The 18,283-nt window shown below is 49.5% G+C and overlaps 1 long non-coding RNA gene across 1 annotated transcript; it reads left to right on the top strand.

Annotated features, from left to right (window-relative positions):
• The first annotated feature begins 1,424 nt into the window (after positions 1-1,424).
• Positions 1,425-15,493, top strand: LOC126952458 (uncharacterized). The gene is made up of 3 exons (XR_007724896.1): positions 1,425-1,587; positions 1,703-1,910; positions 14,499-15,493. It is a non-coding gene; the product is annotated as an uncharacterized LOC126952458 (long non-coding RNA).
• The last annotated feature ends 2,790 nt before the right edge of the window (positions 15,494-18,283 follow it).

The raw sequence follows: 18,283 nt of genomic DNA, 5'->3' as shown, positions 1-18,283 counted from the left end.
ACACAGATGAACACTGCCTGGTCCTTATTCTGGAGGAATTTCTAGTCCCATAGGGAAGACGAGCACACAAGCCTGCACTGACGAGAAATGATGTAAAGCCCAGAAGAAGGGGCAGTTCATGCAGACCCCGGAGAAAATGACAGCTACATGGACAGACGAAGAATGAAAACAAGCCAGTCGGGCAAATGAGGAGTGGGGGCAGGTAAAGCAGGGAGGGCCCAGAGCTCCAGGAGCATGGAGTGGAGGGTGAGAGAGGAGGAGGCCAGACGGAGCCCGGGTGACTTTCAGCCCCTTCCACCTCAGGGTTTGTTTTGGGGCCAGCTCACAGCACAACCCGTGGAGGACGGACGACTCGGGGAACCTGGCGGGGTGCACTGGGAGAGGGAGGACACAGCCCACATAAGGCCCTGACACTCGGGGTCGTGGCTGCATGGAGACAGGGTGGCTCTCGTCCTGGACCAGGCACCGGGCACCTGATGACTAGGGGTGCTGGGCCGACTCTGCAGCCCACTGGGGCTCCGCACTGGGGCTGACGGTGAAAGCTCAACTTTAGCCTTATGAGTCCCAGGCTGAAGCTTGGGAAGGAAGCTCAGTCTGAGCGGGCTCTGTCCCCATCGCCTGGCTTGCAGCATGTGCCCGTGGCAGCAGGTGCAGTGTCGGGAATGCTGCAGGATGGAAAGGTCTCCGCTGCCATCCCCTCCAGTGGCCCGGCTTGGGAGAGGGTGCCCCGGCCATGCTCAGAGGCACCCTGGGTCTCTGCTGCAGCCCCCACTGCCCCAGCAGCTCACTCAGCCCAGGCCAGGCAGCGCCCTGGCCCTGCAACCCCACAGTCGGCCCGTGGGCCATGCCCCTTGCACTCTGCCAGCCTCTCTGAATGGGGGTCAGGAAGCAGCCACATCACACAAAGGCCGCTAGTCCTCTGGCCATGCGGGCAGCAGAACTGGGTGTGCTGGGCTGGGCCGCAGTGTCAGATCCCAGCCCAGCAGGCAGAGGGCAAGGCCCAGGCAAGGTGCTGGCACCAGACCAGGAGCAGGGCACCCTTGGAACAGGGTCGGCGCTATCCATTCCCTGGAGTCGGGGTGCACGTGGCAGTCAGGAGTGGGCAGACTCCCCACCTGCTTCCCGGGAGACCGTGGCCTAATTCTTATTTCCAGCCACCTCGCTTCCTGCTTGGCACACCTGGGACCAGCTCCACTTCCACTCAAGGGAGGTTTCCTGCTCAGCTTCAGTAGAGGGATTCCGGAGAACTCTAGAAGATGCCGTGAGAGGGAAGGAAGGCGCGGGCTGTGGAGTCAGTCTGGGTTCCGCCCTGATCTCATGCGAGGAGGAGCTGAGTTTGCCTTGGGCCATCTGGTTTCTCAGATTCTTAGTGGTTTAATCTCAAAAGAGTTGCATAGCAGTGTTTGCCTCACTCAGTGTGAAGCTGCAAGGGAGCGCACATCTGCCCCAGGCCGTGTCTGGAGCACTGTGGGTGCTGACAGCTATCACCCTCCATTTCCTCTCTTTTGCTGAACAGAAAGTAGCTTCACCTGGAGACCATGGCATCCACTTGATGAGTCCACATTGCTGTCATCTTTTGTTGGAAATGTAAGTGATCTCCACACATTTGTATTTTTTAGGCATTGCAAAAGCTTTAAAAGGTCATTTCCTCAGGGGGAATATCCTGGTGAAGGTTTTTTTCTTCCTTTTTGTCATCAATAAGCTCTTCTAGAAATGCCTGTTCTTTGGCTGGAAAAGGTTAAGATTCAGGTCATTCTACAAAACCCACCAAGCAGCCGTGTGAAATATGACACAGATCTTCAAATCACAGACCTTACTGAAGGGGCTAAGGAGTAGAAGGCTGAAAGAAAGACTGTTCGTTCACTTTCAAGCACGAATCTTCCACTGCTGTGAGATGCCGATGCCCGAATGTAAGTGATGACCGGCACACATGACCGCCACTGGCTTCTATTCTCTGGAGCCAACAAAGGCCCATTCCGGGTGTTGCCCTATTCCAGGGCTCCAGCCAGCGGGGCAGCTCCCAGTGACACCTGTTTTCCTGCGATTCTAACAGCACATTCAGTGCAAGGCACTTTATTGTGAGTGGAATCTTTCAGGCAAGGATAATGTGTTTCCAGAGTGTCTTAGGGACTAGAAATGGAGTTAAGGAATATGAGTAATATCCATGAGAAAGACTGAGGAGAGAAAAGCAAACAAAAACACACAAGAAAGCAGACACCAAGCCAGGTGGGGGTGCAGGCCTCTCTAGCTGGGGAAGGAGCTCGCTTTGTACATGGGGTTTGGCAGAGAGGGGGTGGTCTCAGGGTCGCAGGGGCTCTTGAGTGGCTGGAGCTGGACAAACAGAGGGAGCACAGGTCAGCGGCAGAGGTCAGTGGGGGAGGTCAGCGGCAGAGGTCAGTGGGGGAGATCAGCAGCAGAGGTCAGTGGGGGAGATCAGCAGCAGAGGTCAGCGGCAGAGGTCAGCAGTGGAAGTCAGCAGCAGAGGTCAGTGGGGGAGGTTAGTGGTGGAGGTCAGTGGGGGAGGTCAGCAGCAGAGGTCAGTGGGGGAGGTCAGCAGCAGAGGTCAGTGGGGGAGGTCAGCAGCAGAAGTCAGCAGCAGAGGTCAGTGGGGGAGGTCAGAGGGGGAGGTCAGTGGGGGAGGTCAGCGGCAGAGGTCAGCAGCAGAGGTCAGTGGGGGAGGTCAGAGGGGGAGGTCAGTGGGGGAGGTCAGCGGCAGAGGTCAGTGCTGGAAGTCAGCGGCAGAGGTCTGTGGCGGAGGTCAGAGGAGGAGGTCAGCGGCAGAGGTCAGTGGGGAGGGTCAGCAGAGGAGGTCAGCAGTGGAGGTCAGCGGCATAGGTCAGCAGTGGAGGTCAGCGGCATAGGTCAGTAGTGGAGGTCAGAGGCAGAGGTCAGTGGGGAAGGTCAGCAGGGGAGATCAGTGGTGGAGGTCAGTGGCAGAGGTCAATGGCAGAGATCAGAGGGGGAGGTCAGCGGCAGAGGTCAGCAGGGGAGGTCAGCAGCGGAGGTCAGCAGGGGAGGTCAGCGGCGGAGGTCAGCGGGGAAGGTCAGTGGGGGAAGCCCTGGGGTTTTCAAAGTGCTTTGCAATGACCCCTTCGGAACTGGAGACAGAGGAAGGAAGTGGTGGCCAAGGATGGGCTGGGGATCACGCCCGTTCCATCCTTCTTTTGACCCTCCTCGTTCTGTTGCAGCCCTGGGAAAGTCGTGGAAGCTCTCTGGGCTCCACTTTCCACATCTGTGAAATGGGGACACATACTATTTGCCAGTTTGGTAAGGGTGTGTATCTGACAGAGGACCCTGGAGATGTCCTGGGACAAGGGTGTCACTTCCTCGCCCCAAACCGGGAGGATCTTGGTCTTGCCCGTTCTGTGGGGTCCAGGGGTGGCAGGTATCCGGGTGAGGATTTGTAGGTCAGCACCCACAGCATCACACTGAAGGGGGCTTGGCTGTTGCTGAGTCTGAGCAGGGGGATTTTCTGAGTTTTATTCGTGCAGTGGCCCCTTGTGCCCTGCTGAGGAGTCAGGTGTCCCATCCCAACATCTGAAGGACATTTACAAGCTGAGGCCCCAGGAGAGGCGCCTGCAGTCTGAGTGCTGGGGCTCAACCCAGACCACAGCGAGGTCTCAGGCACCCTGGTCACGCCCTTGGCATTGACTCTGTGCAGTCATGTGGGACCCAGAGCCGCAGCTGTGCCGCAGAGCGGAGGCAGGAGAGGAGGCAGCCTTCACATTCTATGGTGGACTGGGGAGTGCCTTTGAAAATGCTGTCATTAAACCCAATCACCAAGGGGCATTTTGAGTTCAGGGCACCCTCCCGGGGCACGGAGAGGTCTGGTTCTGTTGTGGCTGATGGGAATGGCTGAGTCTGGACTTAAATAGCCCTTTACCCCCCGGGGTAATGGCACGTTACTGTCAGGAAGTTGCACAATGTAAAATCTCAGTCCAAGTACACAGTTGAGTTCAAAAAGATTGAAAACAGAAGGCTGAATGCCAGCCTCTCGGGGATGAATTTAGGCCATGTTTTAGAATAAAATGTTTGGGCAGAAAACCCACACTTGTCCAAACACTGAGAGACGGGGCGGGGAATCCACTGAGGGAATTCAGGGACAGGAGTGTCCAAGGACTTCAGGGTACTTTGTGAATCAATACTTCGCACTCCTTTTGAAAAAATGTCCTATTTTACGGCAAGAGGATCCAACACTGGTGCTGGATTTGGGTCAAAGGCTCTGGGAGGTCTCTTGTGCTTACACATACATTTCCAGCTCAGTTCTCCGTAAAACTGAAGTTTCCACCAAAGAAAATGTCCCGTAAACCACCAATGCCTATGGACGGTTTTCACACTGGAGCTCACTAACCAGCTGACCTCTTAAGAGAGGGCTGGTACAACAGGTGACACAGGAAACTCAGGTGAGGGTGTGGAGAGACAGGAACTCAGGTGAGAGGTGGAGAGACAGGAACTCAGGTGAGAGATGGAAACAGACAGGAACTCAGGTGAGAGGTGGAGAGACAGGAACTCAGGTGAGAGGTGGAGAGACAGGAACTCAGGTGAGAGATGGAAACAGACAGGAACTCAGGTGAGAGGTGGAGAGACAGGAACTCAGGTGAGGGTGTGGAGAGACAGGAACTCAGGTGAGGGTGTGGAGAGACAGGAACTCAGGTGAGAGGTGGAGAGACAGGAACTCAGGTGAGAGGTGGAGAGACAGGAACTCAGGTGAGAGGTGGAGAGACAGGAACTCAGATGAGAGATGGAAACAGACAGGAACTCAGGTGAGAGGTGGAGAGACAGGAACTCAGGTGAGGGTGTGGAGAGACAGGAACTCAGGTGAGAGGTGTGGAGAGACAGGAACTCAGGTGAGAGGTGGAGAGACAGGAACTCAGGTGAGAGGTGGAGAGAGACAGGAACTCAGGTGAGAGGTGGAGAGACAGGAACTCAGGTGAGAGATGGAAACAGACAGGAACTCAGGTGAGAGGTGGAGAGACAGGAACTCAGGTGAGAGGTGGAGAGACAGGAACTCAGGTGAGGGTGTGGAGAGACAGGAACTCAGGTGAGAGTGGAGAGACAGGAACTCAGGTGAGAGGTGGAGAGACAGGAACTCAGGTGAGAGGTGGAGAGACAGGAACTCAGGTGAGAGGTGGAGAGACAGGAACTCAGGTGAGGGTGTGGAGAGACAGGAACTCAGGTGAGAGGTGGAGAGACAGGAACTCAGGTGAGAGGTGGAGAGAGACAGGAACTCAGGTGAGGGTGTGGAGAGACAGGAACTCAGGTGAGAGGTGGAGAGACAGGAACTCAGGTGAGATATGGAGAGACAGGAAACTCAGGAGAGAGAGACAGGAACTCAGGTGAGAGGTGGAAACAGACAGGAACTCAGGTGAGAGGTGGAGAGACAGGAACTCAGGTGAGAGGTGGAGAGAGACAGGAACTCAGGTGAGAGGTGGAGAGACAGGAACTCAGGTGAGAGGTGGAGAGACAGGAACTCAGGTGAGAGGTGGAGAGACAGGAACTCAGGTGAGAGGTGGAAGAGACAGGAACTCAGGTGAGAGGTGGAGAGACAGGAACTCAGGTGAGAGGTGGAGAGACAGGAACTCAGGTGAGGGTGTGGAGAGACAGGAACTCAGGTGAGAGTGTGGAGAGACAGGAACTCAGGTGAGAGGTGGAGAGACAGGAACTCAGGTGAGAGGTGGAGAGACAGGAACTCAGGTGAGAGGTGAGAGACAGGTCAGGTGAGAGGTGGAGAGACAGGAACTCAGGTGAGAGGTGGAGAGACAGGAACTCAGGTGAGAGGTGGAGAGACAGGAACTCAGGTGAGAGGTGGAGAGACAGGAACTCAGGTGAGAGGTGGAGAGACAGGAACTCAGGTGAGAGGTGGAGAGACAGGAACTCAGGTGAGAGGTGGAGAGACAGGAACTCAGGTGAGAGGTGGAGAGACAGGAACTCAGGTGAGAGGTGGAGAGAGACAGGAACTGAGGGTGTGGAGAGACAAGAACTGAGGTGAGGTGGAGAGACAGGAACTCAGGTGAGAAAAGGAGAGACAGGAACTCAGGTGAGAGGTGGAGAGACAGGAACTCAGATGAGAGATGGAAACAGACAGGAACTCAGGTGAGGGTGTGGAGAGACAGGAACTCAGGTGAGAGGTGGAGAGACAGGAACTCAGGTGAGAAAAGGAACTCAGGTGAGGGTGTGGAGAGACAGGAACTCAGGTGAGAGGTGGAGAGACAGGAACTCAGGTGAGAAAAGGAGAGACAGGAACTCAGGTGAGAGGTGGAGAGACAGGAACTCAGATGAGAGATGGAAACAGACAGGAACTCAGGTGAGGGTGTGGAGAGACAGGAACTCAGGTGAGAGGTGGAGACAGGAACTCAGGTGAGACAGGAACTCAGGTGAGAGGTGGAGAGACAGGAACTCAGGTGAGAGGTGGAGAGACAGGAACTCAGGTGAGAGGTGGAGAGACAGGAACTCAGGTGAGAGGTGGAGAGACAGGAACTCAGGTGAGAGGTGGAGAGACAGGAACTCAGGTGAGAGGTGGAGGGTGAGAGGTGGAGAGACAGGAACTCAGATGAGAGATGGAAACAGACAGGAACTCAGGTGAGGGTGTGGAGAGACAGGAACTCAGGTGAGAGGTGGAGAGACAGGAACTCAGGTGAGAGGTGGAGAGACAGGAACTCAGGAGAGACAGGAACTCAGGTGAGAGGTGGAGAGACAGGAACTCAGGTGAGAGGTGGAAACAGACAGGAACTCAGGTGAGAGGTGGAGAGACAGGAACTCAGGTGAGAGTGTGGAGAGACAGGAACTCAGGTGAGAGGTGTGGAGAGACAGGAACTCAGGTGAGAGGTGGAGAGACAGGAACTCAGGTGAGAGGTGGAGAGACAGGAACTCAGGTGAGGGTGTGGAGAGACAGGAACTCAGGTGAGAGGTGGAGAGACAGGAACTCAGGTGAGAGGTGGAGAGACAGGAACTCAGGTGAGAGGTGAGAGACAGGAACTCAGGTGAGAGGTGGAGAGACAGGAACTCAGGTGAGAGGTGGAGAGACAGGAACTCAGGTGAGAGAGGTGGAGAGACAGGAACTCAGGTGAGAGGTGGAGAGACAGGAACTCAGGTGAGAGGTGGAGAGACAGGAACTCAGGTGAGAGGTGGAGAGACAGGAACTCAGGTGAGGGTGTGGAGAGACAGGAACTCAGGTGAGAGGTGGAGAGACAGGAACTCAGGTGAGAGGTGGAGAGACAGGAACTCAGGTGAGAGATGGAGAGACAGGAACTCAGGTGAGAGGTGGAGAGACAGGAACTCAGGTGAGGGTGTGGAGAGACAGGAACTCAGGTGAGAGGTGGAGAGACAGGAACTCAGGTGAGAGATGGAGAGACAGGAACTCAGGTGAGAGGTGGAGAGACAGGAACTCAGATGAGAGATGGAAACAGACAGGAACTCAGGTGAGGGTGTGGAGAGACAGGAACTCAGGTGAGGGTGTGGAGAGACAGGAACTCAGGTGAGAAAAGAGAGACAGGAACTCAGGTGAGGGTGTGGAGAGACAGGAACTCAGGTGAGAGGTGGAGAGACAGGAACTCAGGTGAGAAAAGGACACAGGAACTCAGGTGAGAGGTGGAGAGACAGGAACTCAGATGAGAGATGGAAACAGACAGGAACTCAGGTGAGGGTGTGAGAGACAGGAACTCAGGTGAGAGGTGGAGAGACAGGAACTCAGGTGAGAAAAGGAGAGACAGGAACTCAGGTGAGGGTGTGGAGAGACAGGAACTCAGGTGAGAGGTGGAGAGACAGGAACTCAGGTGAGAGGTGGAGAGACAGGAACTCAGATGAGAGATGGAAACAGACAGGAACTCAGGTGAGGGTGTGGAGAGACAGGAACTCAGGTGAGAGGTGGAGAGACAGGAACTCAGGTGAGAGGTGGAGAGACAGGAACTCAGGTGAGAGATGGAGAGACAGGAACTCAGGTGAGAGGTGGAGAGACAGGAACTCAGGTGAGAGGTGGAGAGACGGGAAACTCAGGTGAGAGGTGGAGAGACAGGAACTCAGGTGAGGGTGTGGAGAGACAGGAACTCAGGTGAGGGTGTGGAGAGACAGGAACTCAGGTGAGAAAAGGAGAGACAGGAACTCAGGTGAGATATGGAGAGACAGGAACTCAGGTGAGAGGTGTTGGAGATCGTTCCCTACAGTGGCTAAGGGAATAAAGACAAGTTAATGCATGTAAATTGTTAAGATGTGGAAATGATAAAACTTGACCACCGAGCGGGTTGGATGGTGAAGGAGAAGGTGAGTTAGGGGTGTCCTCTGCTTCTAGCAACAAAACGGTTTAGGACAAGAAACCTGGCACAGGCGGGAGCTACCTTGGGGTCATGGTCGATGATGGGTTCAGTTTTGACCTGGTGGGATTTGCAGCATCATGGGCTGCTTGAGAGGATGGTTGGGTAGCAAGTGTGTGTGTGTGAGGCTGAAGCTCCTTGCAGGGATGGGGCCGAGTGTTACTGACTTGAGACTCAGCAGTACTTAGAAAGAAGTTCAAGAGGGGCAAGAGCAGACCAGGCAGGGAGGAAGCAGGAGGCAGGGATAGAAGTTAGCCCTGGACCAACTCGCAGAGTGAGGCGCAGGAAGAGGTGGGTGCTCTTGGAGGAGGTTGGGATACAGTGGGGACAGTGGGCCAGCGAGGCCGGGGGTCAGCAAGCCACAGAGCGGGAGGTGAGAGGAGTCCCCCTGCTGACACGGCAGCCCCAGAGCTGCCTGCAGAGCTGTGACATCCAGGCCGCCATGACCGACTTCATCTGGCTGCAGCGAGTCCGCTGGTGTGTTCCGTGATCTGAGCCTGTGTCCCTAGAGGACTCATTGAATTAGTTTAGAAAGTGTGATGAAGAAAAGCTGTGAATGCAAATCATCCATTGATTAAATATAGTTCATTGGGTAACAGAGCCCGTGGGGTGAAGAGGGGTCAAATAACCAAGTGCCCCCTGGGAGAGGTGGCAATCTTGGGCACAGAGGGCCGGGCTTGGTGCAGGTGCCAGCTCTGCTTCTGGCTGCTGCGCAAGGAGCAGTGTTAGTCAGCATGGGCACAAGGCACAGCAGCCAACTCCAACTAGCTCAAGAAGGGAAGACTTTAGTGGCTCGTGCAGCTGCATGCCAAGAGGAGGACTGTGGTCGCAGGCACATTGTGTCCGTGTGTTAGGGGTGGAAAGTGTCCGAGTTACTGGCAGCGAATCCGCACGGGTATGCAGCAACCTCAATTCTTGCCTCCTTAGAAGAAATAATTCGAAGGAGGGGCATGAGGCAGAAAAAGACGGAGGCAAGTTTCAGAGCAGGAGTGGAAGTTTATTACAAAGCCTTGGTGCAGGAAAGAAAGGAAAGTACACTTGGAAGAGATCCAAGCGGGTACCGTGAAGGTCAAGGGTAGTGTTTAACCTTGATCCCTAGGACTTTATAGGCTGGTCCACCTCTGGCGTTCTGTGCCCCCTTTCCCGTGAGTCTTCCCTGAGGGTGGGCTGCCCGCCTGCGCAGAGCCCTCCTCACACTAGGGAAGTGAGCGTGCACAGTGGGCTAGGAAGTGGGACGCAGGCCCATCCGAGGCCTTCTGCCCTTTTCCGGTGAGTGTCCTGGGAAGGTCAGACTCCACTGTGTTGTCGCTTTGTGCACACCCAGGTTCACTTGCCCACTACCGGCGATTTTATTGGAAGCCCTTTTTATCTGTTTGGGAAGTTGCTTCTTCCCGGTGCCTGCATTCAATTGACACTTTAGTGTGACAGCTGCGGACCATCAGGAGATTGTCTCTCCCTAGCTTCAGCTGCCTTTTATTTATTTATTTACTGATTTTTGAGACGGAGTCTCGCTCTGTCCCCCAGGCTGGAGTGCAGTGGCCAGATCTCAGCTCACTGCAAGCTCTGCCTCCCGGGTTCACGCCATTCTCCTGCCTCAGCCTCCAGAGTAGCTGGGACCACAGGCGCCCTCCACCACGCCCGGCTAATTTTTTGTATATGTAGTAGAGATGAGGTTTCACCGTGTTAGCCAGGATGGTCTCGATCTCCTGACCTCGTGATTCGCTCGCCTTGGCCTCCCAGAGTGCTGGGATTACAGGCGTGAGCCACCGTGCCCGGCCAGTAATGGTGAACCATCACCCTACGGTGGCCTGACATTCCTGGTAGGTGGGGGAGATCCCTTCCTGCCTTGCTCATGTCTGATCCCTGTAACACGTGGGCTCAGGCAAGATCACAGGGTCTGTCTCTCGCCCTCTTCTTGCCTCTCCTCTGACTTTGCTCTCAGCAGTCTTGCTCCGCGGCTGGGGAGAGACCACCACCCAGGGCACCACCTTTCAGGACCCCGAGCTCCTCACACCAGAAAGAAGAGAAAACTCTCTCTGAATGAGTCTAACTTGGGTCTTGCTTGCGATATCCCCAGTGGAGGAAGTGGAGCCCCAAACCTATGTGGTGACGGCCCCGCATAGCACTGTAGGGCCTCGGCAAAAGGAATGACGAACACGCACACTTTAGACGCTGAGTCTAACGTCCCTCAATCTCAATTCTCCAGTCTGCAAAACACACAGGGTATCTAATAGTATCAGACTGAGTGTGTATTAATTGAGATGCTGCATGCACAGTTCTCTCCTGGTGACCTGCACAAAATAGGCCTTCAACAAATAACAGATTTTTAAAAAGACTATTTTTTATTTTTATTTTTGACATGGAGTCTTGCTCTGTCACCCAGGTTGGAGTGCAGCAGCAAGATCTCGGCTCACTGCAACCTCTACTTCCCAGGTTCAAGCAATTATCCTGCCTCAGCCTCCTGGGTAGCTGAGACTACAGGCGCCCACCACCACACCTGGCTATTTTTTTGTATTTTTAGTGGAGACGAGGTTTTACCATGTTGGCCAGGCTTGTCTCGAACTCCTGACCTCAGGTCATCCACCCGCCTCAGCCTCCCAAAGTGCTGGGATCACAGGTGTGAGCCACTGTGCCTGGCCAAGACTTTTTTTTTTTTTTTTAAAGGAACAGTTTTAGGTTCGCAGCAAAATTGAGCAGAAGGTACAAATAATTCCGGTCTACCTCCTGCCCTCACGCAGGCACAGCCTCCCGGGCTATCCACATCCCCGACCAGAGGGGTACGTTTGTTCCAGTCAATGAGTCTACATTGACACGTCATTTTCACCCAAAGTCCCTAGTTTACATTAGGGCTCATTCTTGGTGTTGTACATTATATGGGTTTGGATGAGCAGATAATGGCAGGTATCTATCTTTTTAGTTTTATACAGGGTATTTTCACCGCCCTAAAAATTGTCTGTGCTTTGCCGATTCATTCCTTCCCCTGAAAGCCCTGGCAACCACTTTTGACTGTCTTCATAGTTTTGCCTTTTCCAGAATGTCATACAGTTGGAATCATGCAGTTTGTAATCTTTTGGGATTGGCTTATTTCCCATAGGAATATGCATGTAATTTTCCTTCATGTCTCTTTATGAACTGATAGCTCATTTCTTTTTAGTGCTGAAAAATATTTTACCATCTGGATGTATTCCAGTTTGTTTATTCACCCATTGAAGGATGTCTTGGTTGCTTCTAATTTTAGGCAATTATGTAGAAAGCCAGTATAAACATCCCTGCGCAGGTTTTTGTGTGGACATCAATTTTCAACTTCTTTGGGTAAATACGAAGGAGTGGGACTGCTGAATTGCATGGGAACAGTATGTTTCCTTCTGTAAGAAACTTGCTAGAGTGCAATGAAGGAATTCCTTTCACTCTACATCCTTGTGTTGTCAGCGCTTTGGGCTTGGGCTGCTTTAGTACGTGTGTAAAGTGTGTCACTGTTGAGATTTGCATTTTCCTGATGACATGTGATGTTGAACATCTTTTCATTTGCTTATTAGCCATCCGTATATCTCCTCTAGTGAGGTACTTATTAAGGTCTTTGGCCCATTTTTTAATCGAGGTGTTTATTTTCTTATTGTTGAATTTTAAAAGTTTCTGTATATTTTGAATAACAGTTCTTTATTAAATATGTCTCTGCCAATATTTTTTCTCAGCTTGTGGCTTATTGTTTCATTTTCTTCACAGTGTCTTTTGCAGACCAGAAGTTTTAAAATCATGTCCAGTTTATCAATTATTTCTTTCATAAATCATGGATTTGTTGTATCTAAAAGTCTGCCAAACCCAAGGTCATCTAGGTTTTCTTCTGTTACCTTCTAGGAATTTTGTAGTTTTTTGCATTTTACAGTTATGTCTATGATCCACTTTGAGTTAATGTTTGTGAATGGTGGGAGATCTTTGTCTAGATTCATTCATTTATAGGATGTTCAGTTGTTCCAGCATTGTTTATTGAAAAGATTAGCTTTGCTTCATTTTATTGCCTTTGTTCTTTTGTCAAAGACCAGTTGGCTATATTTATGTGGATATATTTTCAGACTCTATTCTGTTCCATTGATCTATTTGTCTCTCTCTGTAATACATACATACATGCACACACACATATATATATATATATATATATTTTTTTTTTTTTTTCCCATACCACAGTGTTTTTAGAGTAAGATGTAGCTTTAAAGTAAGTCTTGAAGTCAGGTAGTGTCCGTCCTCCAAGTTTGTTCTTCTCCTTGAATATTATGTTGGCTAGTCTGGGTCTTTTGCCCCTTTTTATAACCTTTAGAATCAGTTCATCAATATCCCCAAAATAACTTGCTGGGATTTTGACTGGGGTTGCATTAAATCTACAGATTAAGTTGGGAAGAATCTTGATAGCTTGACAATATTGAGCCTTTCTATTCAGGGACATGAAATATTTTCCTTCTTATTTAGTTTTTCTTTGATTCCTTTCATCAAAGTTTTGCAGTTTTCCTCATAAAGATCTTTTGCATATTTTGTTAGATTTATTCTTAAGGTATTTCTTTTTTTTCAAGTGCTCTAATATCAATGGCATTGTGTTTTAAATTTCAGATCCCACTTGTTCATTGCTGTTACATAGGAAAATGATTGACTTTTGCATATTAATCTTGTAGTCTGCCACCTTGCTATTAATGTAATCACTTATTAGTTTCAGATGTTTTTTCTCTGGTCAGTTCTCTCAGATTTTCTACATAGACAATTACATCGTCTGGAAACAAAGACAACTTTATTTATTTCTTCCCATCTATATACTTTATATTTTATTTCCTTGTTTATTGCATTAGCTGGAACTTTTAGTATGACATTGCAAAGGAGTCTGGAGAGGCGACCCCCGTGCCTCATTCCTGGTCTTAGTGGGAAAAGGTTTGAGTTTCTCTCCAGCAAGTGTGATGTTAGCTGTAGGGTTTGTGTAGATATCCTTTATCAAGTTGGGGGAAGTTCTCATCTAGCTCAGTTATCATTTTTCAGAGCTGAATAAAAGGTATTACATCGAGTTCCTGTTCAAAGCTGGTTAAGGCACCATCTCTGTGAGGTTTCCGTGCATTGCACAGTCCAGAGCCTATGGTTATGGCCCTTCGGTTTCAGATGAAGAACAAAACCAGAGAGAGGCCCCAGAGCCGCCCTGGAGTGTGGGGTGGAAAACACCAAGAGGCCTGTCTTTCCAGACCTTCTTTGAAGAGCTTCATCTTTAGGTACCAATGCAGTGGGGGTGGGTGTCAGAGGAAGGATGACTAAACTGGGGAACCCTCATGGCAGGGACAGCGTGGGAGTGGGGATAACGCTCCTGTGTTGGCCTTCTGCATCTGGTTTAATTCTGTCCCGAGAGACATCCGTTCTGTGAGGTCCTGCCGTGTCTCCGGAGCCTCCGAGCTATGGATGAGTGAATGAACTTCACCACCTAATTTATGAGAAACACTTTGCGAGTGTTTTCCATTTCTTTTCTTCTTTAAAAAGGACAGCAAGAAAGAGACAAAAAAGGGAAGAGGACCTGTTTCTGTCTCCTTATCTCCCTCCCACAGCCTCTTCCGCATCCTGCTGCTGTCCCTTCCCCAGTATTCCAGTGGCCCTTGGGGTCTGGCTTGCTGGTGCCACAGCTGGGAATGATGCAGATATTTTGGAATGTCTAGGCCTCAGCATCACATCCCAACTCTATTTCAACATTTTCAGTGTTGATTTATAGTCAATCCTATTTAAAGAATATGTTCTAGAAATTACTTTAAAAGATTATCTAAACACAAAAATTTAGCCACCCTAGCAAGGACCTGTCCTCAGCTGAACTCTTGTGTCAGCCTTAAATTATATTTGATAATAATAATATCAAAACTGGGTCAATGACACTGTCTTGTTACAATTGGAAAGGTGTCGTTCTCTCAAATTGTCATTTCCAAAGCAGGATTTATTTTCTTCTCTTGATCCCAAGGCAAATTCTAACTGAGTGAACAGCTGAGAAGCCTGGATTCCTTTGTTAGTATTTTCAGATGAGGGCTTCTCATTGTCAGCCAGGAGTGCTGGATTCATGAAACCGGCCCAGGGCTGCTTTGGGCTTTTCACTAATATATTTGCAAATGAGAAGAGAATTGGCAAGTGAAGATCCAATTTGCTCTGCCAATCACCCCCCATTTTCTCTTTGTATCTCCTATCAAGACCGACAGATTTTAAATGGCTGAGCAACCTTCTGCGCTGGCTCGGGAACCTACAGTGTCGGCTCGGGCCAGGTCCTTTCAAATGGGTTGGAAGAGCAACGTCAAACAGCACCTCACGTCAGAGCGCTCTTGGCATCGCGACCCAGGGGCTGGATTTCCATGTTATCTCGCAGACTTGGACAGCTCCTGAGCAGTGGCAGGGAATGAGAATGTGGTCTTAGGGCCCTAATTCTCCGTCAGGGCACTCCTACCTGGAGACCAGCTGAACACAGAGCAAAGTACAATTTACCAAGAGACAGAAAATTGGATGCTGGTGAGCATTTCCATCTGAAGCAGAGCTGGGCTGCATTGACCAGCATGTGGCAGAGGGCGGGAAAGGGCAGCTCTGCCATGACATGAACCCACCAAATGGCCCAAAGTCCCGAGTCTCCTTTGTAGGACCACAGGCAATTCATGCAGCTGCTCTCTCTGTTTTCCCACCTGTGAACCAGAGGACTGTGATGATGCCCCGTTTGCCGAAAATCAAACAAGGTCACGAACCTGAAAACACTTTGCAGGAGTCACACTCTCTATGCAAAGTATATGTACATTAAAGGTAAAACCATATGATGAAATATTTTTCTATTGTGCTGTTGCTGAAGATTGGTAAAACCAAAGACAAGGCACCCTTAAGTTGTCAGAATAGTCAAGAAAAAGAACTGAGGTGAAAAATTGGCCCTATCAGATATCAAAACACAGTGAGAAGTGATTGGAATCAGTGTGATACAGGTGCAAAAAATCATTTTCATTGTTTAACGTCAAGAGTCCAGACTCATTCAAATTAGTAAGGGGAATTATGGGTTATTTAATAAATGCTATCAGGACAATCATTTATGTGTTTGAGAAGAAGAGATCCCAATTCACGGTATTGACAAAAATATTTTTCAGAGAACCGAATGTTATATCAAAAATTCAAAAACTTACACATGAAAATATGTTTCAGTTTTCAGAGGTGGGAACGGGTCTTCTTAAGATCCAAAAAGACAAAGAAATAAAAGATTGATAAATTTGACCTCCTAAAGTTTTTGATGTTTAAAATTTTTAAAATAACTTTTATTGGAGTGTCATATACAAGCAGAAAAGAAGACAAATCTGTGACTTCCTTTGACTGGCAGAATGGTGCATAAGTGATGCTAGGTGATTTCACAGCTAGGGCTTGGGATAGCTGCAGTTTCTGCTACCCAAGGCTTGGGATCCTCCCTCTTAAAAGCAAACTGTGAGAAACTCAAGTCTCATGAGGATAACTGAGGCACTGAGTTCCCAGCCAGTATTCGGCTTCCTGTATGTGAGCACGCCATCTTGAACTTTCCAGCATGGTCAGTCCCGAGGATTGCAGCCTAGTGCAGTGGAGCCAACTCTCAGAACATAAGGTGGAATCTTATTGTTTTAAGCCACTAAGTTTTAGAATGCTTTGTTATGCAGTAACAGATAACAGAAATACTTCTTTCTTCACGGCTGTGCAGAATCACTTTTAGCATAAACCAAGCATTGCAAGGAGAGTCTTGTTCAGGGCTCTCCTGTTCCATTGCTCCAGTCCACCAATACCACAGAATTTACTTGGATCTCTTTACCTCAGGAACATGTTGAAGTTCTCTATGTAGAGTTCTTGCACATTTTATTTGATTTATTCCTTTTGTATTTCCTGAATATGCCATTATGTCATCTGCCAAAACTAGAGGTTTTTTTTTTTTTTTCTTTCTAATCCTTATGGTTGCCTTTTTTGTTTTGTTTTGTTTTTAATAGAACTGGCGAGGACCTCCAGGACAGTGTTGAATAGAAGCGTCAAAGGAGGCATCCCCCTTACTGCCAGACTCAGAGGGCAAGTTTTCAGTATTCCATTTTATCTATGACATTGGGTGAAGGTTGCTTTTTCCCTTTGTAGATACATTTTATCAGATTATGGACATTACCTTTTATTTCTAATTGGCCAAGAATTTTTAAATTATAAGTGTTTGCTACATTTTATTACATTTTTTTTATTGCACATTTGAGATGATGCTATGGCTTTCTCTTTATTCTAGTAATAGGTTGAATTATATTCATTGATTTTCAAATGTTAAACCAGCCTTGCCTTCCTGGTGTACATCTAATTTGGTTGCCATGTATTTTCTTTTTCTATGTTGTTACATTCAGGTTCTTTCTGGTGTCTATGTTTTAAAGAGAGATTGACCCATAATTTTTCTTTTTGTAATATTCTTACCTGATGTTTAGTGTAATGGCTGTGCTGGCCTTATAAGCACACATTAAGAAATTTTCTTGGCTGGGTGCAGTGGCTTATGCCTGTAATCCCAGCACTTTGAGAGGTGGGCAGATCACCTGAGGTCAGGAGTTCAGGACCAGCCTGGCCAACATGGTGAAACCCTGTCTCTACTAAAAATACAAAAAAATTAGCTGGGTGTGACGGGTGCCTGTAATTTCAGCTACTTGGGTGGATGAGGCAGGAGAATTGCTTGAACTCGGGAGGTGGAGGTTTCAGTGAGCTGAGATCGTGCCATTGCACTCCAGCCTGGGCAACAAGAGCAAAACTCCGTCTGAAAAAAAAAGAAAAGAAGTTTTCTCTCTTTTTCTGTCCCTGGAAGAGTTTAATTGTAAGTTTAGTGTTGTTTCTTTTTTAAATGTTCAGTAGAATTTATTAAAAAAGACGTCAAGGCCTGGAGCTTTCTCTGTTCTGAGTTTTGAAATTATAAAGTCAGTTTATTTAACAATATACTATATAAGCCAGAAATTATTGTCAATGTCTGTCATAGGCAAAAAGATTACCCTATGTGTACTGTGAATTATATGCAGGGATATTAATTTCCGTGCATTTTTTTGAACAGGGAAAAATTGGAAACAACCTAAGTTTTTATGACAAGGGACAACCCCAGCATCTTTTTAATTAAATAAAGTAATTTTCAGAGCAATGTGTTTAGTCCGAATCTACTGAAAACGTGTAGCACCGAGCCCCAGTATGGTGCTGTTTATTTTCTAATCCTGTTGGTTTCTGTGTGTCAGTGTGGAGAGGGGTAGTGAAGACACAGCAAACCAGACCAGCTGCAGCGCTGGGGTGCCGTGGAGGTGGGGTGCAGGGCGAACCAGCATTGTCAGTCATCTGTGAAGTGAGGTTTTCTTTTGACAAGGAAATGACTCCATGTGTAACTTGCATAATAAAAACGTTCTTGTGGGTGCCCAGGAACAGCGGTCCCTAGATACCTGCACTGGTCTGCTTGGGTAGTGGCCATCCTTTATCCAGGCCCCACCTCCCCCTCCTGTCCTCCAAGACCAGGGACCTCAGCTTTCTTCCCCAGAGGAAGCTTCCGTAAGCAGTTAGGGTGGGGCTTCCTCCACTTCCCGAGAGCAAGGCCGAGAGCAAGGCCGACCTGGGCCCTGGTGGGTCACTCCTGCCACCTCCTCTGGGTCCCAGAGCCGGCCGCAGCTGAGTGTGTGATCCAGGAGGAGCAATCGGAACCCTCCCCTGGGTCAGTCCTCTGGAAGGTTCAGGAAAAGGCGGCCCCTCTGCCCTGGGGAGATGGAGTCTGGGGAGCCTGTGCCTGTGCTTGCAGGTGCCTGTCTCAAGAACCAAACCAAGGGAGGTGCACAGAGTGGAGGGAGGCGCAGGGGTGGGACCCCGGCAGCTTCTGTGGAGCCGCGTGTTCCAGGCGACCTGGAGCCTGTGGCCCTAGTCAGTTCCCCAGGTGTGTGGGGCCACACGTTCCCCTCCGAACTTAGGCAGTGGAAGGCTGAGTTTTTATCTCAAATGCCTGAATG

Source organism: Macaca thibetana, chromosome 4, assembly GCF_024542745.1.
Source record: "Macaca thibetana thibetana isolate TM-01 chromosome 4, ASM2454274v1, whole genome shotgun sequence".
In the NCBI taxonomy this organism is placed as follows: Eukaryota; Metazoa; Chordata; class Mammalia; order Primates; family Cercopithecidae; genus Macaca; species Macaca thibetana.
The sequence above is the reverse complement of the archived record's forward strand: the minus strand, read 5'-3'. Positions and strand labels throughout refer to the sequence as shown.